Below are 20,028 nucleotides of genomic sequence, written 5' to 3'. Positions count from 1 at the left end.
TGTAACTCAGAGGATATCGGGAGAACCCGCTCCCGATGTTTGACGTGGGTTCTTTTCTATTTCCTAAGTGTCTCAGCTTGGTTGAGAAATAAAGGGAAAGAGCACAAGAGAGAGAAATTTAAAGCTGGGTGTCCGGGGGAGACATCACATGTCGGCAGGATCCATGATGTTCCCTGAGCCATAAAACCAGCAAGTTTTTATTAGCGATTTTCAAAAGGGGAGGGAGTGCATGAATAAGGTGTGGGTCACAGAGATCACGTACTTCACAAGGTAATACAATATCACAAAGCAAATGGAGGCAGGGCGAGATCACAGGACCACCGGATGAAGTGAAATTAAAATTGCTAATGAAGTTTTGGCCGCATTGGCATTGATAACATCTTATCAGGAAACAAAGGGTTTGAGAGCAGACAACCTGTCTGACCACAATTTATTAGGTGGGAATTTTCCTCCACCTGATAAGCCTGGGAGCGCTACAGGAGACTGGGGCTTATTTCATCCCTTCGGCTTCGACCATAAAAGACGGCTGAGAGGGCTGTTCATAGGCCTACCTTCAGGGCGCATTCTCTTTCTCAGGGATGTTCCTTGCTGAGAAAAAGAGTTCAGCGATATTTCTCCTATTTGCTTATGAAAGAGGAGAAATATAGCTCTGTTCCGCCCAGCTCACCGGTGGCCAGTTCAAAGTTATGTCTCTTGTTCCCTGAACATCGCTGTTACCCTGTTCTTTTTTTAAGATGCCCAGATTTCATATTGTTCAAACACACATGCTCTATAAACAATTTGTGCAGTTGATACAATCACAGGGTCCTGAGGCGACATTCATCCTCCTCAGCTTACAAAGAAGATGACAGGATTAAGAGATTAAAGTAAAGACAGGCATAGGAAATCCCAAGGATATTCAATGGGGAAGTGATAAGTGTCCTTGAAATCTTCATAATTTATGTTCAGAGATTACAGTAAAGACAGGTGTAAGAAATTATAAAAGTATTAATTTGGGAAACTAATAAATGTCCATGAAATCTTCACAATTTATGTTCTTCTGCCACGGCTTCAGCTGGTCCCTCCGTTCAGGGTCCCTGACTTCCCGCAACAGAGAAGTGCTCGAGGGGTTGGATACCCCATTCTTCATGACATGCTTATTTCACACCGCATGTCTATCTCAAGACATCTCATGTCCCCATAAATATATCTACCTCCTGTGTACCCACAAAAGTTAAAAGATAAATAAAGAAAATAAAAATCATGACTGTCCGTTGTGGGAAATGATACAGCAGTGATGTACAGCAAGCAGTAGGAACAGAAGTGGGAGGGCTCACCTCTGCAGAGTTGGGGAGGGCTGCATAGTGTTGGTGACCCCTGAACTGGGTCATGGAGTATAGCAGGAGATTTTCATGTGAAAAGGAAAGGGCATTAGAGGGAATGGTATGTACAGCGTGATGGAGCTGTGGAAGAGCCTGTGTCTTTCATGAAAGGTGAAAAAATCAAGTGTGGCTGCAGTGTGAGAAAGACAACTCCATGAAAATGCTCCCTGCAGTACACTAAGGGGTTTGGACATTGGGCCAAGTGAGAGGCCCTTGCAATGTTTTTTAATTTTTTTTTTGAGACAGAGTCTCACTCAGGCTGGAGTGCAATGGTGTGATCTCGGCTCACTGCAGCCTCCACCTCCTGTGTTCAAGCAATTCTTCTGCTTCAGCCTCCCGAGTAGGTGGGATTACAGGTGCCTGACACCATGCCTGGCTAATTTTTGTATTTTTAGTAGAGACGGGGTTTCACCATGTTGGCGAGGCTAATCTCGAACTCCTGACCTCAGGTGATCCCCCTGCCTCGGCCTCCCAAAGTGCTAGGATTACAGGCATCAGCCACCGTGCCCAGCAGCCCTTGCAGTCTTTTAAATGAGATGATTACATGGCCCGATTTATATTTTAGAAAAATTACTCTTGGAAACGAGGAGGCTGCATCCTCCCTGCATAAGGCTCCCTGATCCTAGTCTCTGTCCTCTAATAACACCATAGCCATAAAACAGTCTCTTCTGTATTATGCCTGATTTAAAGGATTTTGATGAAAAGGCAAATGAATTCTGAAATGATTCTCATAACTAATTTATTTTTATTTTTTATTTTTTGAGGCAGAGTCTTGCTCTGTCACCCAGGCTGGAGTGCAGTGGCACGATCTTGGCTCACTGCAGCCTCTGCCTCCCAGGCTTAAGCAATCCTCCTACCTCAGCCTCCCAAGTAGCTGGGACCACAGACACGCACCACCATGCCTGGGTAATTTTTTTATAGTTGTGGTAGAGATGGGTGATATGGTTTGCTGTGTCCCCACCCACATCTCATCTTGAACTACACTCCCATAATGCCCACCTGTTGTTGGAGGGACCTAGTGGGAAATAATTGAATCACGGGGGCGGTTTCTCCCACACTGTTCTTGTGGCAGCGAATAAGTCTCACAAGATCTGATGGATTGAAAAGGGGAAAGCCGTTTTGCTTGGTTCTCGTTCTCTCTCTTGCCGGCTGCTATGTAAGACGTGCCTTTTACCTTCCACCATGATCATGAGGCCTCCCCAGCCACGTGGAACTATAAGTCCAATTAAACCCTTTTTCCTGGATAAATCACCCAGTTTTGGGTATGTCTATCAGCAGTGTGAAAACGGACCAATACAATGGGGTTTCACCATGTTGCCCAGGCTGTTCTCAAACTCCCGAGCTCAAGCGATCCACCTGCCTCAGCCTCTCAAAGTGCTGGGATTACGGGTGTGAGCCACTGCGCCCTGCTTGTTGTAACTAATTTAAAGGGATAGTTTCGAGTATAAAGGTTCAGTTTCTTTGATTAGATAAGCCGAGGACCCCATAACTTTATCCTTCAGCTGGTGTCTGTTTGGGGATGATTTTTGTATCTGATGACTGTGGGCCAGTGAAAATCAAGTATATTTAATGTAACCTTAGTATCTAGTTATATTGCAAAGAAAAAGGCATTAAAACAGAATGTGGATTATCAAAATATTGTAGGAAAAGCACAAAATAAATTTGTAGTTAGCTTAATTGGGTGGTTATCTGAATGTAGATTATCCTGTGCTGAATTGTTTAATACTATGCAAATTATATGAGACTTTCCTGTAAGAGACAGAAGAAACTGAGGAAACTCAGAGAGTTGACATTAAACTATTTAAGATTCTTTTATAGACTACTTCAGAATCCTGATGGAGTTTGGTGGTCTTAAATCTAGTGGTCAAGTTTTTATTGTGACTTTGAATAACAGAGCTCTATTCTGTGTGCTTGATGAGTGGTTTGTGGAAAATAGTAACTACATATAAGAAAAGTAGTTTCATTTTGGGGGAACAGAATCTTGATATGACTGTGTGGTCATTAAAAAACATCTGTCTTTTGGTTTTCTTGATGGTCAGTAATGGCAACAATTCTCATCTGTGTGCTGCTTATAGTTTATTAATTTTTTTTTTTTTTTGATACAAGGTCTATCTCTGTCACCCAGGCTGGAGTGCAGTGGTGAGATCATAGCTCACTGCAGCCTCAAACCCCTGGGCTCAAGTAATTCTCCTACCTCAGCCTCCTGAGTAACTGAGACTACAGGTTCATGCCACCATCTTGGCTAGCTTTTTAATTTTTTTTGTAGAGAGGGGTTCTTGCTATGTTGCCCAGGCAGTTCTCGAACTCCTGGCCTGAGGTGATGCTTCTGCCTCAGCTTCCCGAAGAGCTGAGATTATAGAACCACCAAGCCCACCCACTGCTGATAGTTTAGAAAGCACTCTCTTACAAACTTGTTCAACCTTTACAACTACCTTATTATGTACTACTAGTTTTTCTAGGCAATATGTTACCTATTAATTAAAATATTTGCTTAAATGCATTTTATTTTGGACATTAGAATAAAACAATTAAACCTCAGATAGAATATGTAGGCTCTTAATAATGTGAGGTTATCTAGCTATGTCCTAAAGATTGTAGTTTCTCTACTAGTAAGGTGTTGACGTACAATCTAGCCCATCTATTCTTGGCCCATAGGGAGCAGATACCTGGTGGCTGGTCTTTCAACCACTTTCTTAGTAGAAAAAAACCAAAATTATAATACAATATTTATTATACTTACCATGCATTTATGTAGCAGTACCCCAGTAGGCCATGACAGGTAGGGCTGGTATATTTTCAGCCAGTTGGTATTAAATTAACACAAGCCTCCAAGCAGTATACAGTGTATAATGTACATAATTCTTATTTTGGTGAGAAGTGTAAAAGTAATAACCCTGGACTCTGGAGGCCAGAATTTGATGCTTTAAAACTTTGTAGAATGAAAATTTTAAACATACACAGAAGGAGAGAATAGGAGTATGAAATTGATATAGCCATCACTCGGCTTTCTCAGTTACTAATACTGTATTAGTCTGTTCTCAAACTGCTAATAAAGACATACCTGAGACTGGATAATTTATAACGGAAAAAGCTTTGATGGACTCACAGTTCCACATGGCTGGGGAGGCCTCACAATCATGGTGGAAGGTGAAGGAGGAGCAAAGGCATGTCTTACATGGCAGCAGGCAAGAGTGTGCGTGCAGGGGAACTCCTCTTTATAAAACCATCAGATCTCGTGAGACTTACTAACTTTCAGGAAAACAGCATGGGAATGATCTGCCTCAGTGATTCAATGGCCTCCCACTGGGTCCCTCCCACAACACATGGGAATTATGGGAACTATAATTCAAGATGAGATTTGAATGGGGACACAGCCAAAGCAGATCAAATACAAATAGCTAATTTTGTTTCATCTATACCTCCTATCTCCCTGAGATTATTTTGAAATATGTCTAGAGATCATACATATATAATTTCATCTTTAAATATTTCTATATGCATTCCTGAAAGATAAGAACTCTTTCAGAATACAAAAGTGAAAGTGGAATACAAAGCCAATGCAAAAAAAAAAAAAAAAAATGCTCCCTTAATATTATCAAATAGTCAGTGCATATTCTCATTTCTCTATTTTTTTAAAAGAATACTTTTTTACTTGAATTGAGTTTTTAAATAAGGTCCATACATTATGCGAGATTATTATTTCTTTTGAGTCTGTTTTGACCTATACATTCCTCTGCTATCATTATTTTCTCTTGAGACTTTTTGTTAAAGATATCAGGTCATTTTGTTGTGTAGTTTCCCCACACAGGGTTTTTTTTTTTGTTTTTTTTTTTTGTTTTTTTTTGAGGCGGAGTCTCGCTCTGTCGCCCAGGCTGGAGTGCAGTGGCGCGATCTCGGCTCACTGCAAGCTCCGCCTCCCGGGTTCCCACCATTCTCCTGCCTCAGCCTCCCAAGTAGCTGGGACTACAGGCGCCGCCACCAGGCCCGGCTAATTTTTTTGTATTTTTAGTAGAGACGGGGTTTCATTGTGTTAGCCAGGATGGTCTCCATCTCCTGACCTCGTGATCCGCCCGTCTCGGCCTCCCAAAGTGCTGGGATTACAGGCTTGAGCCACCGCGCCCGGCCTGAGCCACTGCGCCCGGCCTCCACACAGGGTTTTACTTACTACCTCCCAATGGTGTAATTAAAACAAACAGACCGGGCGCGGTGGCTCACGCCTGTAATCCCAGCATTTTGGAAGGCCGAGGTGGGTGGATCACGAGGTCAAGAGATGGAAACTATCCTGGCCAACATGTTGAAACCTCATCTCTACTGAAAATACAAAAAATTAGCTGGGCATGGTGGCGGGCGCCTATAGTCCCAGCTACTTGGGAGGCTGAGGCAGGAGAATTACTTGAACCCAGGAGGCAGAGGTTGCAGTGAGCTGAGATTGCACCACTGCACTCCAGCCTGGTGACAGAGCGAGACTCCATCTCAAAACAGACAAACAAAAAACAAACAAACAAATAGCATTATTGAGGTGTAATTAACCTAAGATAAACAACATATTACAAGTGCACAGTTTCGTAAGTATGTCTACATTGGCAAAACCATTACCAAAATTTAGATAATGAATGTCTCCATTGTCTTACCAACTGGGCATTCTACAATTCAGTTTGATTTTGACACCACCTTACGTTAGCAGAAACCCCTCCCCGCTGCTAGGTTAAGGGCTCATTCCCACAAGACTGCCCCAATTCAGATGCCAGCTAGGAATGGGGTTCCTAGTCTCCCATACTTCTGCCTGGCTGACCACAAATTCACGGGCTCCCATGACCATCCTTGCCGGTGTGCTATGTCACTAGAACGACTCACTGAACTCAGGAAAATGCTATCCTTGTGATTGTTTTATTATGAAAGATGCAACTCAGGAACAGCAAAATGGAAGAGGTACATGGTGCAGGGTCTTGCAGGGAGGGGTAGAGAGCAGAGCTTCTGTGCCCTCTCTGAGTGCACCACCTTCCCATCTCATGATGTGTTCACTCGAAAGCTCTCCAAACTCTTCAAGAGTTTTTAAGCAAAGTAGGCTTGATTGCAGAAAGTTTTGGGTGTTGGTGACAGAACTCAATCCCCAGCCTCCCTGAGATCAGGGGATGAGGGTGAAAGTCTTAACCCTCTAGTCACACTTTTTGCTTCCTCTGGCAACAAGCCCCCATACTGAGGAATCTAGAAGCCCACTAAGAGTCAACTCATTAGCATAAACTCAGGTATGGTTGAAAAAGGGCTGCTTAGGAATAAAAGACACTCCTCTCAGGAAATTTCAAGTGTTTTTGGAGCTCTGTGTCAGGAACCAGAGACAAAGACTGAATATGTTTTTTATTATACCACATGCACTATCCTTAAAAGTTTGCTCCTGCCTCTTTGTAATCAAACGTTGTGTATTTTTTTGGGGAGTCTGGCTGCTTTAAATCAGCACACTTATTCTGAGATACATCTGTGTTTTTAAATGTATTCATAGTTCATTCCTCTTATTGCTGAGTACTGTTTCATTATAGTGATACCCGTATTTACTTACCCATTGTGGCCACTGTGTTTTTTTGACCATCACAGATAAAGCTGCTGAGAATATCCATGTACAAATCTTTGTATGGATATATGCTTTCATTTCTCTCAGGTAAAATACCTAAAAATGGAATGAATTTATCATATGGTAGGTGTAGTTTAACTTTACTTTCTAAGAAGCTGCCAAAATGTTTTCCAAAGTATGTGCTTCATTGGACATTTCCACTAGCAGTGTGTGAGAATTCAGTTACTCCACATCCCCCCCAACATTTGGTATGGTCCTTTGTAATTATAGCCACTCTAATAGATATGTAGTGGAATCTTCTTGTGATTTTAATTTGCCTTTTCCTAATGATTAATGATGTTAAACAACTTTTCATATGCTTATTTGCCACCCACATATCTTCTTTGAAGTGTCTGTTCAAATCATTTGCCCATTTTTTATTAGGTTATTTTCTTATTCTTGAGCTGTAAAGGGTCTTTATTTATGTTGGGTGCAGATCTTCAGGTAGATGACTTGCCAGTGTTTTCTCTCAGCATGTGGCTTTTCATCCTCTTAAGTGTCTTTTCAGAAGCAGCGGTTTTTAATTTTGACGAAATTAATTTATCAGTTTTTCTCTTATTGTTTATGTTTTTGCTCACATGTCTAAAGTCTTTGCTTGAACTAGTCACAAAGTTTTTTTTATATTTTCTTTGAGAACTTTTATAGTTTTAGGTTTTATGTTTAGATCTATGGTCCATCTCGAATTACTTTTTAGAAACAGTAATTGCAGCTTTAATTTTAGATTTAAGGGGTACATGTGCAGGTTTGTTATGTGGGCATATTGTGTGATGATGAGGTTTGGGGTATGATTGATGCCATTGCCTAGGTAGTGAGCATAGTACCCAATAGTGTTTCAACCCTTGCTCCCTTCCCTCCCTCCCCGCCATTCATCCCTGGTGTCCAAATCCAGCAGCACATCAAAAAGGTTATGTCCATGAGTACCCAGTGTTTAGCTCCCACTTGTAAGTAAGAACATGTGGTATTTGGTTTTGTGTTCCTGTGTTAATTTGCTTAGGATAATCACCTCCCGCTGCATTCATGTTGCTGCAAAGGACATGATTTCATTCTTTTTTATGACAATACAGTATTCCATGGTGTATATGTACCACATTTTCTTTATCCAGTCCACCATTGATGGGCACCTAGGTTGATTCCTTGTCTTTGTTATTAATGAAGAGTGCTGTGATGAACATATGAGTGCATGTGGTTTTTTTTCTTTTGGTAGAATGATTTATTTTCTTTTGGAAAGAAAATAAGTATATTCAGTAATAGGATTGCTGGGTTGAATGGTAATTTTTTGTTAAGTTCTTTGGGAAATCTCCCAACAGCTTTTCACAGTGGCTGAACTAATTTACATTCCCACCAGCAGTGTATAGGCGTTCGCTTTTCTCCAAAGCCTTGCCAGCATCTGTTGCCTTCTTTCTTTTTTTTTTTTACATAATAGCCATTTGACTGGAGTGAGATGGTATCTCATTGTGATTTTGATTTACACTTCTCTGTTGATTAGTGATAGTGAGCACTTTTTCATATGTTTGTTGGTCGCTTGTATGTCTTCTTTTGAGAAGTGTCTGTTCATGTCTTTTGCCCATTTTTTAATGGAATTATGTGTTTTTTTGTTGTTAAATTCCTTATAGAATCTGGATATTAGACCTTTGCCAGATGCATAGTTTGTGAATATTTTCTCCCATTTTGTAGGGTGTCTGTTTACTCCATTGGTAGTTTCTCTTGCTGTGCAAAAGCACTTTAGTTTAATTGGGTCTCACTTGTCAATTTTGGTTTTCTTTGCAGTTGCTTTTGAGGACTTTTTCTGCATTTTTTGAGGACTCTTTTGTATATGCTAAAAGGTGGGGATCCATTTTCAATCTTCTGCATATTAGCTAGCCAGCTAGCCAGCTATCCCAGCACCATTTATTGAATAGGGAATCTTTCCCTGTTGCTTATTTTTGTTGACTTTGTCAAAGATCAGACAGCTGAAGCTGCGTGTGGTTTTATTTTTGGGTTCTCTCTTCTATTCCACTGGTCTATGAGTCTGTTTCTGTATCAGCACTATGCTGTTTTGGTTACTGTAACCTTATAATATAGTTTGAAGTTGGGTAATATGATCCTCTAGCTTGGTTCTTTTTGCTTGGGATGCCTTTGGCTATTTGGGCTCTTTTTTTGTTCCATATTAATTTTAGAATATTTTTTACTCATCCTGTGAAAAATGACATTGGTAGTTTGATAGCAATAGCACTGAATCTGTAGATTGTTTTGGGCAGCATGGCTATTTTTACAATATTGATTCTTCCAATCTGTGAGCATGGAATGTTCTTCCATTTGTTTGTGTCATGTATGATTTCTTTCATCAGTGTTTTGAGGTTCTACTGGTAGAAAAAAGTCAAGGAGGAGGGAGTCCTCCGTAACTCATTCTGCAAAGCCAGCATTACCCTGATACCAAAACCTGGCAAAGACACAGTAAAAAAAGAAAACTACAGGCCGACATCCCTGATGAACACGGAGGCAAAAATCCTCAACAAAATACTAGCAAATGAAATCCAGCAGCACATCAAAAAGGTTAATTCTCCATGATCAGGTAGGCTTCATTCCTGGGATGCAAGGTTGGTTCAACATATGCAAACCAATAAATGTGATTTACCACATAAAAAATTAAAAACTGGCTAGGCGTGGTGGCTCACGCCTGTAATCCCAGCACTTTGGGAGGCCGAGGCAGGTGGATCACGAGGTCAGGAGATCGAGACCATCCTGGCTAACACAGTGAAACCCCATCTCTACTAAAAATACAAAAAATTAGCCGGGTGTGTGGTGGCTGCCTGTAGTCCCAGGAGGCTGAGGCAGGAGAATGGTGTGAACCTGGGAGGCGGAGCTTGCAAGTGAGCCGAGATTGCGCCACTGCACTCTATTCTGGGCAACAGAGCAAAACTCCATATCAAAAAAAATAATAATAATAAAAATAAAAAATAAAAACAAAATCATATGATCATCTCAATAGATGTGAAAAAAGCTCTCAATAAAATCCAGTACACTTCACATTAAAAACCCTGAACAAACTAGGCATCGAAGGGACATACCTCAAAATAATAACAGCTGTCTATGACAAACCTAAATACAATATCATATTGAATGAGCAAAAGCTGGAAGCATTTCCCTTGAGAACTGGAACAGACAAGGATTCTCACTCTCTCCACTCTTATTCAGCATAGTACTGGAGCAATCAGGCAAGAGAAAAAATAGAAGATATCCAAAGAGGAAAAGGAGTCAAACTGTCTCTCTTTGCTGATGATATGATTCTATACCGAGAAAACCCTGAAGCCTCTGCCAAAGACTCCTGGATAAACGACTTCAGTAAAGTTTCAGGATACAAAATCAATATGCAGGAATCAGTGGCATTTCTATACACCAGTAACGTTCAAGCTGAGAGCCAAATTAAAATGCAGTCCCATTTACAGTAGCTGCACACACACAAAATACTTAGGAATACATCAGATTACTTTTTGTATGTAACATTAGACAACCAGCCACATTCTTTGAGCTAAAAATAAAAACACGCAAGATATTAAAAATACAAATAGGAACTGAATATCACGGTGAAGAAAATTACAAGTAGAGCATAAGGGAATAGTCAAGAATTGTAGGAAAAAATAAAAATATAAGCACAGACTAGATTTCTCATGGTTAGGAAATTAGACTTTTTAAATAAATAAAAAATTGCCGGGCATGGTGGCTTGCACCAATAATTCAGCCACTTGGCAGGCTGAGGTGGGAGGATCTTTTGAGGCCAAGAATTTAAGACCAGTCTGGGCAACACAGTGAGACTCTGTCTCCAAAAACAAGTAATTACTGGGTGTGGTGGTGTGCACTTGTAGTTTCTGCTACTCAGGAGGCTGAGGTGGGAGGATGGCTTGAGCTCAGGAGTTTGAGGCTGCAGTGAGCTATGATCACACCACTGCACTCCAGCCTGGATGACAGAGCAAGACCACCTTTGTATGTATGTATGTACATGTAATATGCATATATAGTATATGTATATTTTTGCATATGTATATGTATACATATACATGTATGTATGTATTTATAAGTATAAAATGTTCTGCTTCAAGGAAGATGATTACATGAAGGTGTATAAGAACCACCAGCACCAACCCTCTACAGGAAGGGAAGAGTAAAAATCATATCATGGTAGGAATTGTATGGAAAAATTGGAAACTCAGAATGAAATAGGTAGTAAATTGCTAAATTTAGTGACTGTTTTAGAATGCTTCTGGAACACTTCTTCAAGAGTATTCATGGGGAAAGATGAGAGTCATGGTAGGTGAAAAGCCAATTGTCATACATGAAATGTTAGATGAATCAAATAAATGAGGTCTTTTAATTTACTAAAGAAAAAGACTGCCATTCTTCAAAAAGAAGTAATGTGATCTATGAATAGAGTTTAGACTCAATTGAACTATTCTGCTTCAATCAAGGAAATATTTGACAATATGAAAAGTGAGAGATGAAGAACATCTTAATCTCTCGTTTTTACTTTTACGTGCATTTTAAACATCTGTTTGAAAATGTTATCAGGCTGGGCGCGGTGGCTCAAGCCTGTAATCCCAGCACTTTGGGAGGCCGAGACAGGCGGATCACGAGGTCAGGAGATCGAGACCATCCTGGCTAACATGGTGAAACCCCGTCTCTACTAAAAAATACAAAAAACTAGCCGGGCGCAGTGGCGGGCGCCTGTAGTCCCAACTACTCGGGAGGCTGAGGCAGGAGAATGGCGTGAACCCAGGAGGCGGAGCTTGCAGTGAGCTGAGATCCAGCCACTGCACTCCAGCCTGGGCGGCAGAGCGAGACTCCGTCTCAAAAAAAAAAAAAAAAAAAAAGAAAGAAAATGTTATCAATAAATTAGCAATTTCAAAAAAATTTAAAACTATCATTTGATTTATTCCCTCAGTACTTTGAGACAGGAGAGTACTATGAGTGACTTCTCATAACTAGGTGTGATTAAATGCAGGGGCCAGCAACTGGCTAATCTATGTACTGTTACAATTAGTGATAGACCATCCCTGGCAGAGTCTTAGCATGTCTTGTAACTTGTTTGAAAAATAAGCCCTTTCTCTTCATTCATATCTTTATTGAGACTCATAATTTACTTGATACTTACCATGACTCAAGTGCTGAACTTGTGTTCACAGAGTTTAACTAATCATGGAACTTGATTCATGATACTCTCTCATTATTAATTTATGCACGGCCTTCTTTATTTTGTAGTCATTGAATCATTCATTAATTCATTTTGAATAAATATTATAAGCACTTATAGTACCAGCATGAGAACGAGGATACTGAGAATCATTTCTTTCTACTGTGAGTTCCTTCCCCGTTCCGTCTCCTGGCCCTGTGTTTCCTTTCCTCCTCCTCCCTGTAGGCAGCCACTCATGAATTGCACGTGATGCACTTCCCTGCCTTTCAGAAATGTATGGTTTTATTACTTACATGTATTTCTATAGATTATATTTTTAGTTTTGGATTTATAATTAGGGTCTCATGCTCCGTGTCTGAAAGTTGTGGGGCAATATCAAATGTTCTAGCATAGGAGTAAGTGAAATATCAGAAAGAGAAGAGAAAGAGCTGACTAAAAACATATGCAAAAAGAAAATGGCTGAGAATTTTCCAAAATCAGTGAAAGACAGAAAACTGGGAGGGGTAGGAGAAAGGGTGGGGAAGGAAGAAATTTGTTAAAGGATATAAAATTACAGCTAGATAAGAGAAATACATTCTAGTGTTCTGTAGCCCTGTAGTTAATGGTAATACATAATTTCAAATAGCTGGAAGGAGGACATTGAATGTTCCCATCACGAAGAAATGATAAATGTTTGAGATAATGGGTATGCTAATTACCCTGATCTGATCACTATGCATTGTATGTATCAAAACATCACACTGCACCCCATGAATATGTACAATTATTGTGTGTCAGTTCACAAAGCTAAAATAATGTTCAGAGGACCCCAGGCAGGGTAAAGGTAGGGAGAGAAAGCATACCTCTAGATGCATTATAGTTAAACTACTGACCAACAATACAGAGAAATTCTTTTTTTTTTTTTTTGAGACAGAGTCTTGCTCTGTCGTCCAGGCTGGAGTGCAGTGGCGTGATCTCGGTTCACTGCAAGCGCCGCCTCCCGGGTTCACGCCATTCTCCTGGCTCAGCCTCCCAAGTACCTGGGACTACAGGCGCCCGCCACCACGCCTGGCTAATTTTTGTATTTTTAGTAGAGACGGAGTTTCACCGTGTTAGCCAGGATGGTCTCGATCTCCTGACCTCGTGATCCGCCTGCCTTGGCCTCCCGAAGTGCTGGGATTACAGGTGTGAGCCACCGCGCCCAGCTGAAAAATTCTTAAAGAAGCTAGATAAAGAAAGGCAGCCAGATTAAAACAAAATGTATGTATAGAGGAACAAACATAAAAATTGTAGCACAGTTTCTTATATAACCTATGCACGCAGAAGACAGTGGAGTGACATCAAGTGCTGAGAGAAAACAAACCTGCCGACCTAGGATCCTATACCCAATAAAAATACCTTTCAAAACTAAAGGCAAAAATAAAGACTTTTTAGAAAAACAAGAGCTGGGAAAATTCATTGCTAGTTAGCCTGCACTACAAAAGATGTTGGAGGAAGTGTGTTGGGCAGAAAGTGTATGGTACCAGGTGACATTTGGATATACACAAAGAAATATAGAGCACCTGCAATAATATAAAAGCCATTGAATGTAAAGACATTGCATATCTAAAGCCAACATAGTAAAAATATATTGTGAGGTTTAGAACACGTAGGAATAAAGCATATGACAATAACAGCACAAATCACAGAGAGGACATGGAAATGTAAAATTTTATTTAGAGGTAGATTATGGTAAGTAAAGATGTGTATTGTAAACCCTAGAGCAACCCCTAAGGAAAAAAAGAAAGAAAAGAGTTAAAACAATCTAGTAGGGGAGATAAAAATTGAATCATAAGAAGAAGGCAAGAAAAGAGGAAAAAGGAACAAAGTACAGACAAAGGCAGGTTCAATGTTATTAAGATGGCAGTTCTGGTCCTGGCATGGTGGCTCATGCCTGTAATCCCAGCACTTTGGGAGTCTGAGCGGGGCGGATCACTTGAGCCCAGGAGTTCAAGATCAGTCTGGGCAACATGGTGAGACCCTGTCTCTACAAAAAAAATTATAAATTAGCTGGGCACAGTGGCATGCACCTGTGTTCCCTGCTACTTGGGAGTCTGGGGTGGGAGAATTGCTTGAGCCCAGTAGGCCAAGGCTGCAGTGAACCATGATCTCATCACTATACTCCAACCTGCGCAACGGAGACCCAAAAACAAAAAGATGGCAATTCTTCCCATATTGATTTATAGATTCACTGCAGTCCTGTTTGAAATCCAAGCAGAATAGGCAACACAATTTTGAAAAAAGAACAAAGAGAACTTAGACTGGTTTGACCACTTCCTGTAGGGCTGTCGTCATCAACATGGTGCTACACTGGCATAAAGAACATAGATAATGGGCCAGGCATGGTGGCTCACGCCTGTAATCCCAGCACTTTGGGAGGCTGAGATGGGCGGATCACGAGGTCAGGAGATCGAGACCATCCTGGCTAACACAGTGAAACCCCATCTCTACTAAAAATACAAAAAATTAGCCAGGGGTGGTGGCGGGCGCCTGTAGTCCCAGGAGGCTGAGGCAGGAGAATGGCGTGAACCTGGGAGGCGGAGCTTGCAGTGAGCTGAGATCGCGCCACTGCACTCCAGCCTGGGTGACAGAGTGAGACTCCATCTCAAAAAAAAAAAAAAAAAAAAAAAGAACATAGATAATGGAGCAGAATATGGAGGGGAGAAATCCTCACATTTACAGTAATTGATTTTTGAAAAAAATGCCAAGACAATTCAGTGGGGGAAATGATAGGAATTTAAAAAAAAATGATGCTAGAAAAATTGGATATTCATATGCAAAACCAAAGACAAAAACAAACCAAAAACCCTTAGATATTTACCTCCCACCATACTCCCAGAATAACTCCAAATTGATCATAAATCTGCATTTATGAGCTAAAACTTTAGCACTTCTAGAAGAAAGCATAAGAAAAAGTCTTTGTGACCTTGGGTTAGGCAAATAATTCTTAGCTATGATATCGTTAAGCACAATCCTTAAAAGAAAAATATTGATAAATTGGGTTTAATAAAAAATTTAAAGCTTATCCTTTAAAGACACCACTAAGCAAGTGCAAAGATGAATTATAGACTCTGAGAAAATATTTGAAAATCACATCTATGATAAATAACTGGTATCCATAACATATAAAGAACTCTACAATTGAATATTAAGATACCAGTCCTCCTCAAAATGGGCAAAATATTTGAGTAGCCAGCTCACTAAGAAGATACATGAATAGCTAATAAGCACATGCAGAAATGCTCGTCATTGCTCATTAGGGAAACGCAAATTAAAACCACAGTGCGACACTACTTCACACCCACTAAAATGGCTAAAAGAAAAAACTCAGAAAATTTCTAAGTGTGTTCAAGGAGAAACAGGAATTCTGTTTGGCTGATGGGAATCTGAAAGGTATAGCCACAATAGAAGGTGGTTTGGCAGTGTTTTAAAAAGTCATACTAAAACATATTTACCATATGATCTAGCTAATTCACTTACATGTATCTACCTAACCGAAGTATGCATATTGTTTAAATACTGCAATTAAAAGAGATCATCAGGTAGGGTGAAAAAGCAAGATCCAGCTATACAGTCAGCTGTCCATATCTGTGGGTTACAGTCAGCTGTCCATATCTGCAGGGTTTTTTTTTGTTTTTGTTTTTGTTTTTTGAGATGGAGTCTTGCTCTGTCACCCAGGCTGCAGTGCAGTGGCACGATCTCGGCTCACTGAAACCTCTGCCTCCCAGGATCAAATGATTCTCCTGCCTCAGCCTCCTGAGTAGCTGGGATTACAGGTGACCGCCACCACGGCTAATTTTTGCATTTGTAGTAGAGACAGGGTTTCCCCATGTTGTCCAGGCTGATCTTGAACGCCTGACCTCAGGTGACCCACCTGCCTCGGCCTCCCAAAGTGCTGGGATTACAGGTGTGAGCCCCGGTACCTGGCCATATCTGTGGGTTGCATCTGGGTATTCAACCAACTGCAGATCAAAATATTTGGAAAGAAAGAAACAATGAGAAATAACAATACAACAACAAAAATACAAATAAAAACCAATACAGTATAGCAACTATTTACATAGCATTTACATTACATTAGGTCTTATAAGTAACCTAGAGATGATTTAAACTATTCAGGAGGATGTGCGTAAGTGCTCTGTAGATACCACACCATTTTATATAAGGGACTTGAGCATCCTAGGATTTTGGGATCCGGGGTGGGTCCTGGAACTCATGGCTTACATACCAAGGGATACAATCTGTTGTGAACTAGAAACTTATTTTAAACGTGAAGATGTAAATCCTTAAAGGTAAAAAGATAGACAGGTAATACTGTATAAGCACTAACCAAAAGAAAGCTGGAATGACTTGATTAGTATCTGATGAAATAGACTTAACAAAGATTATAAACAGTCATTAAAAAGGTACATTTCATAATGACCATGTGGTCGTTTTATCACAGTAGCACAACATTGTTGTTAAATTTTCATGTAATTAACAACAGAGCAGTAAAATATATAACAAAAACAGAATTGAAAAGAGAAATAGATTTACAATTATAGTTGACGGTTTCAACACTCCTCTCTCAGTAATTTATAGAAAAAATAGACAGAAAATCAGTAAGGATACAGAAAAATCTAAGCAACACTATCAACCAGCTTGACCCAGTTGACATTTATGAATCAGTCTATCCAACAGCAGCATGCACATGCCCTTTAAGTATACATGAACTTCTCAAAACAGTAGATCATATTCTAGGCAATAAAACACATATCAACAAATCGTAAAAGAACTGAGTTATTCAAAGTATGTTTTCTGACCATCAGAGAATTAAAATAAAATTTAATAACAGAAAGATAACTAGAAATCTCCAAGTATTTGGAAATGAAGCAACACATTTCTAAATTACGACTAGATCAAGGAAGAAATCTCAAGGGAAATTAGAAGATAATCAGAATAGAATGAAAATGAAAATAGAATGTATCAATATCTGTGAGATGCAGTTAAATCGATGCCTAGAGGGAATTTTATAATTTTAAATGGTTACATTAGAAATAATTTAAATCCATTGATCCAATTTCTTAAGTTAGAAAAGAAGCAATGAAGACAATATAATGTGTGTGTAAGGATAGACATACAGATCAATGCAACAGGATGGCCCAGAGATAGACCTGCACATACTTAGTGTTGAACCAACAAAGGTGCCAAGATAATTTAATGGAGAAAAAGAAAGAAGGAAGTCTTTTCAACAAGTAATACCCGAATAATGAAATATTATATGGAAAAAAAAGAACTTTGATTTCTACCTTGTACTCTATACAAAAATTAATCTGAAACGGATATTAGACCATATTTGTGTTTACACAAAATCTAAAAGCTTTAAAACTTATAAAGGAAAATATAGCTTACAGTCTTCATGACTTTGAGGTATGAAAGACTTCTTAGCACAGACTGTCCATCATAGAAATGTCAATAAATTGGAACTCATCAACTAAGCACCTCTACTCTGAGAAGGACTCCTTGAAGAAAATGAAGAGCTGAGGTGCTGCTAACTGGGAGAAAATCTTAGCATCACATAAATCTGACATAGGACTTATTTCTGGACTAAGTAAAGAAGTTGTACAACTGAATAATAAGACAACTCAATTAAAAGATAGACAAAAGATTTGTCTACACACCTCTAAAAGGAAGAGAGGAGAATTCCAATAATCATGTACAAACATGCTCAACATCATTATTCATTAGGGAAATGCAAATTAAAATACAAAGTACAATAAGATACGAAATGGCTAAAATTTAAAAAGACTTACAACCCAAGTGTTGACAAGGATGTGGAACAACTGGAACTATCATACATTGTTGGTGGGATTGTAAAATGGTACAATCAGTTTGTAATATAGTTAATCAGTTTTTCATAATGTTAAATATGATTTTCCATATGACCAACAATTTCACTTCCTGGTGTTCACCTGTGAAAAATGAAAACGCATGCCCATAAAAAGACTTATACATAGATATTTAAAGCACCTTTATTTATAGAAACAACGCAAATGTCTGTCAACAGATGGCTGGGTAAACAAATTGTGGAATATTCATACAATGGCATGCTGTTTGGCATTAGAAAGGAATGAAATACTTATGCACGTAGCAATTTGGATGAAGCTGTCTTATGTCAAACAAAAGAAGCCAGACACAACAGACAACATAGTGTGTAATTTTATTTTATATAAAATTCTAGAATTGGAGCATGTAATCTATGTAAATAGAAAGCAGGTCAATAGTTGCCTGGATTCTAGAATATGGGGAGATTGATTGTAAAGGGTGCTTTTGGGGGCAATGGAAATATCCTGTATCTTAAGATAGTAATTACATAGGTGTATATGTTTGTCAAAAGCACATTTAACAGTATATATTTTTTTTGGTTTTTGAAGACAGAGTCTCGTTCTGTCCCCCAAGCTGGAGTGCAGTGGCACGATCTCAGCTCACTGCAACATCTGGCTCCCGGGTTCAAGTGATTCTCCTGCCTCAGCCTCTGTAGTAGCTGGGACTACAGACATGCACCACGATACCCAGCTAATTTTTGTATTTTTAGTAGAGACGGGGTTTTACCATGTTGTCCAGACTGGTCTCGAACTCCTGACCTCAGGTGATTCGCTCGCCTCGGCCTCCCAAAGTGCTGGGATTACAGGCGTGAGGCACCTCGTCTGGCTAACAATATACTTTAAGTGTGGATTTAATTATATATAAATTATGCCTCAATTTGTTTTAAAAGGTAAAAAAAAAAAAAAGTAATGCTAATTTGTTGTTCACTCCCACCATCAGTGGATAATAGAGATTCAATTTTCTACTTTTTCCATTTGGATAATCACTTTTGGGGTTCACTTACTGAACAATCCATCCTTTCCCCATTTTTCTAACTTGCTACTTCTATTATATGTCAAAGTTGAATGTATGTGTGGCTCAGTTTCTGCACTCTTCCATTTCCTTGATCAGTTTGTTGATCCTGTCTTTATTATTTTAACTTCATAGTAAGCTCCAGTATCTTTATTCTCTTTCTTCAGAAGTGTTTTAGCTATTATTGATCCTGTATTTCTTGTATAAATTTTAGAAAGAGCTTATTTATTTCTGTGTTCTATGAAAAACCCTATTGGAAGGTTGATGGGAGTTATGTCGATTTCACAGATAAATGTGGGTAAACTTTGAACTTTTACAGTATTAAATTTCTCTGTTGATCACTGTGGTATATCTTCCTATTTATTTAGATCCCCTTTAATGTCTCCCAGTACAATTTGTAATTAATTTTTCCCATAAAGTTCTTGCACATATTTTGAAAGAATAATTTCAAAGTATTTGATGTTTTTTATTTTATTGCAAGCTAAATCTTTTAATTATGTTTTGTGCTTTATTGTTGGTGTATAGAAGTATGATTTTTAAAAATGTTAATGTATATCTAGGGAACTTTTGCTCTTGTTTTAGAAAGAAGCCCATTTATTGATGAGCAGAATTTGTGGTGGGGGGGGCACATGCATGTGTGGTGTGTGCGTGTAGGGTGTGTGCTGTGTGCATGTAGGGTGTGTGCATGTGTGTGCTGCGTGCAGACACATTTGTGAATATTTTGGAGAGCAGATATATTGAGGGTGAGTTTTCAAAGCCCTGAAGTTATTTTCTGCAGCTGAGTTTCTACGTGTTAATGTTGGCCCTGTGTCGCAGGAGGGGATGGTGGCTAAGTCTGTAAAGTTTCCAGCTTTTAGGCTAGTCTGCATTTCATGCAGTCGTGGTAAGAAGGGTCTCTTGTAAAGCTGATATCTTTGAGTCAAGACACCCGTATCTCTCTCATCCTGGGGATGGTTACTCACAATGTAGGCTGTATTGTTAAAAATGTGTCACTCTTCCCTTCC

General features: G+C 39.4%; 1 protein-coding gene across 1 annotated transcript in view; it reads left to right on the top strand.

Moving 5' to 3' along the window:
* Positions 1–20,028, top strand: part of GRK3 (G protein-coupled receptor kinase 3) — a 160,142-nt gene that overhangs the window by 22,132 nt on the left and 117,982 nt on the right. The window lies entirely within an intron of this gene.

This window comes from Theropithecus gelada, chromosome 10, assembly GCF_003255815.1.
Source record: "Theropithecus gelada isolate Dixy chromosome 10, Tgel_1.0, whole genome shotgun sequence".
NCBI classification, from domain to species: Eukaryota; Metazoa; Chordata; class Mammalia; order Primates; family Cercopithecidae; genus Theropithecus; species Theropithecus gelada.
The sequence above is the reverse complement of the archived record's forward strand: the minus strand, read 5'-3'. Positions and strand labels throughout refer to the sequence as shown.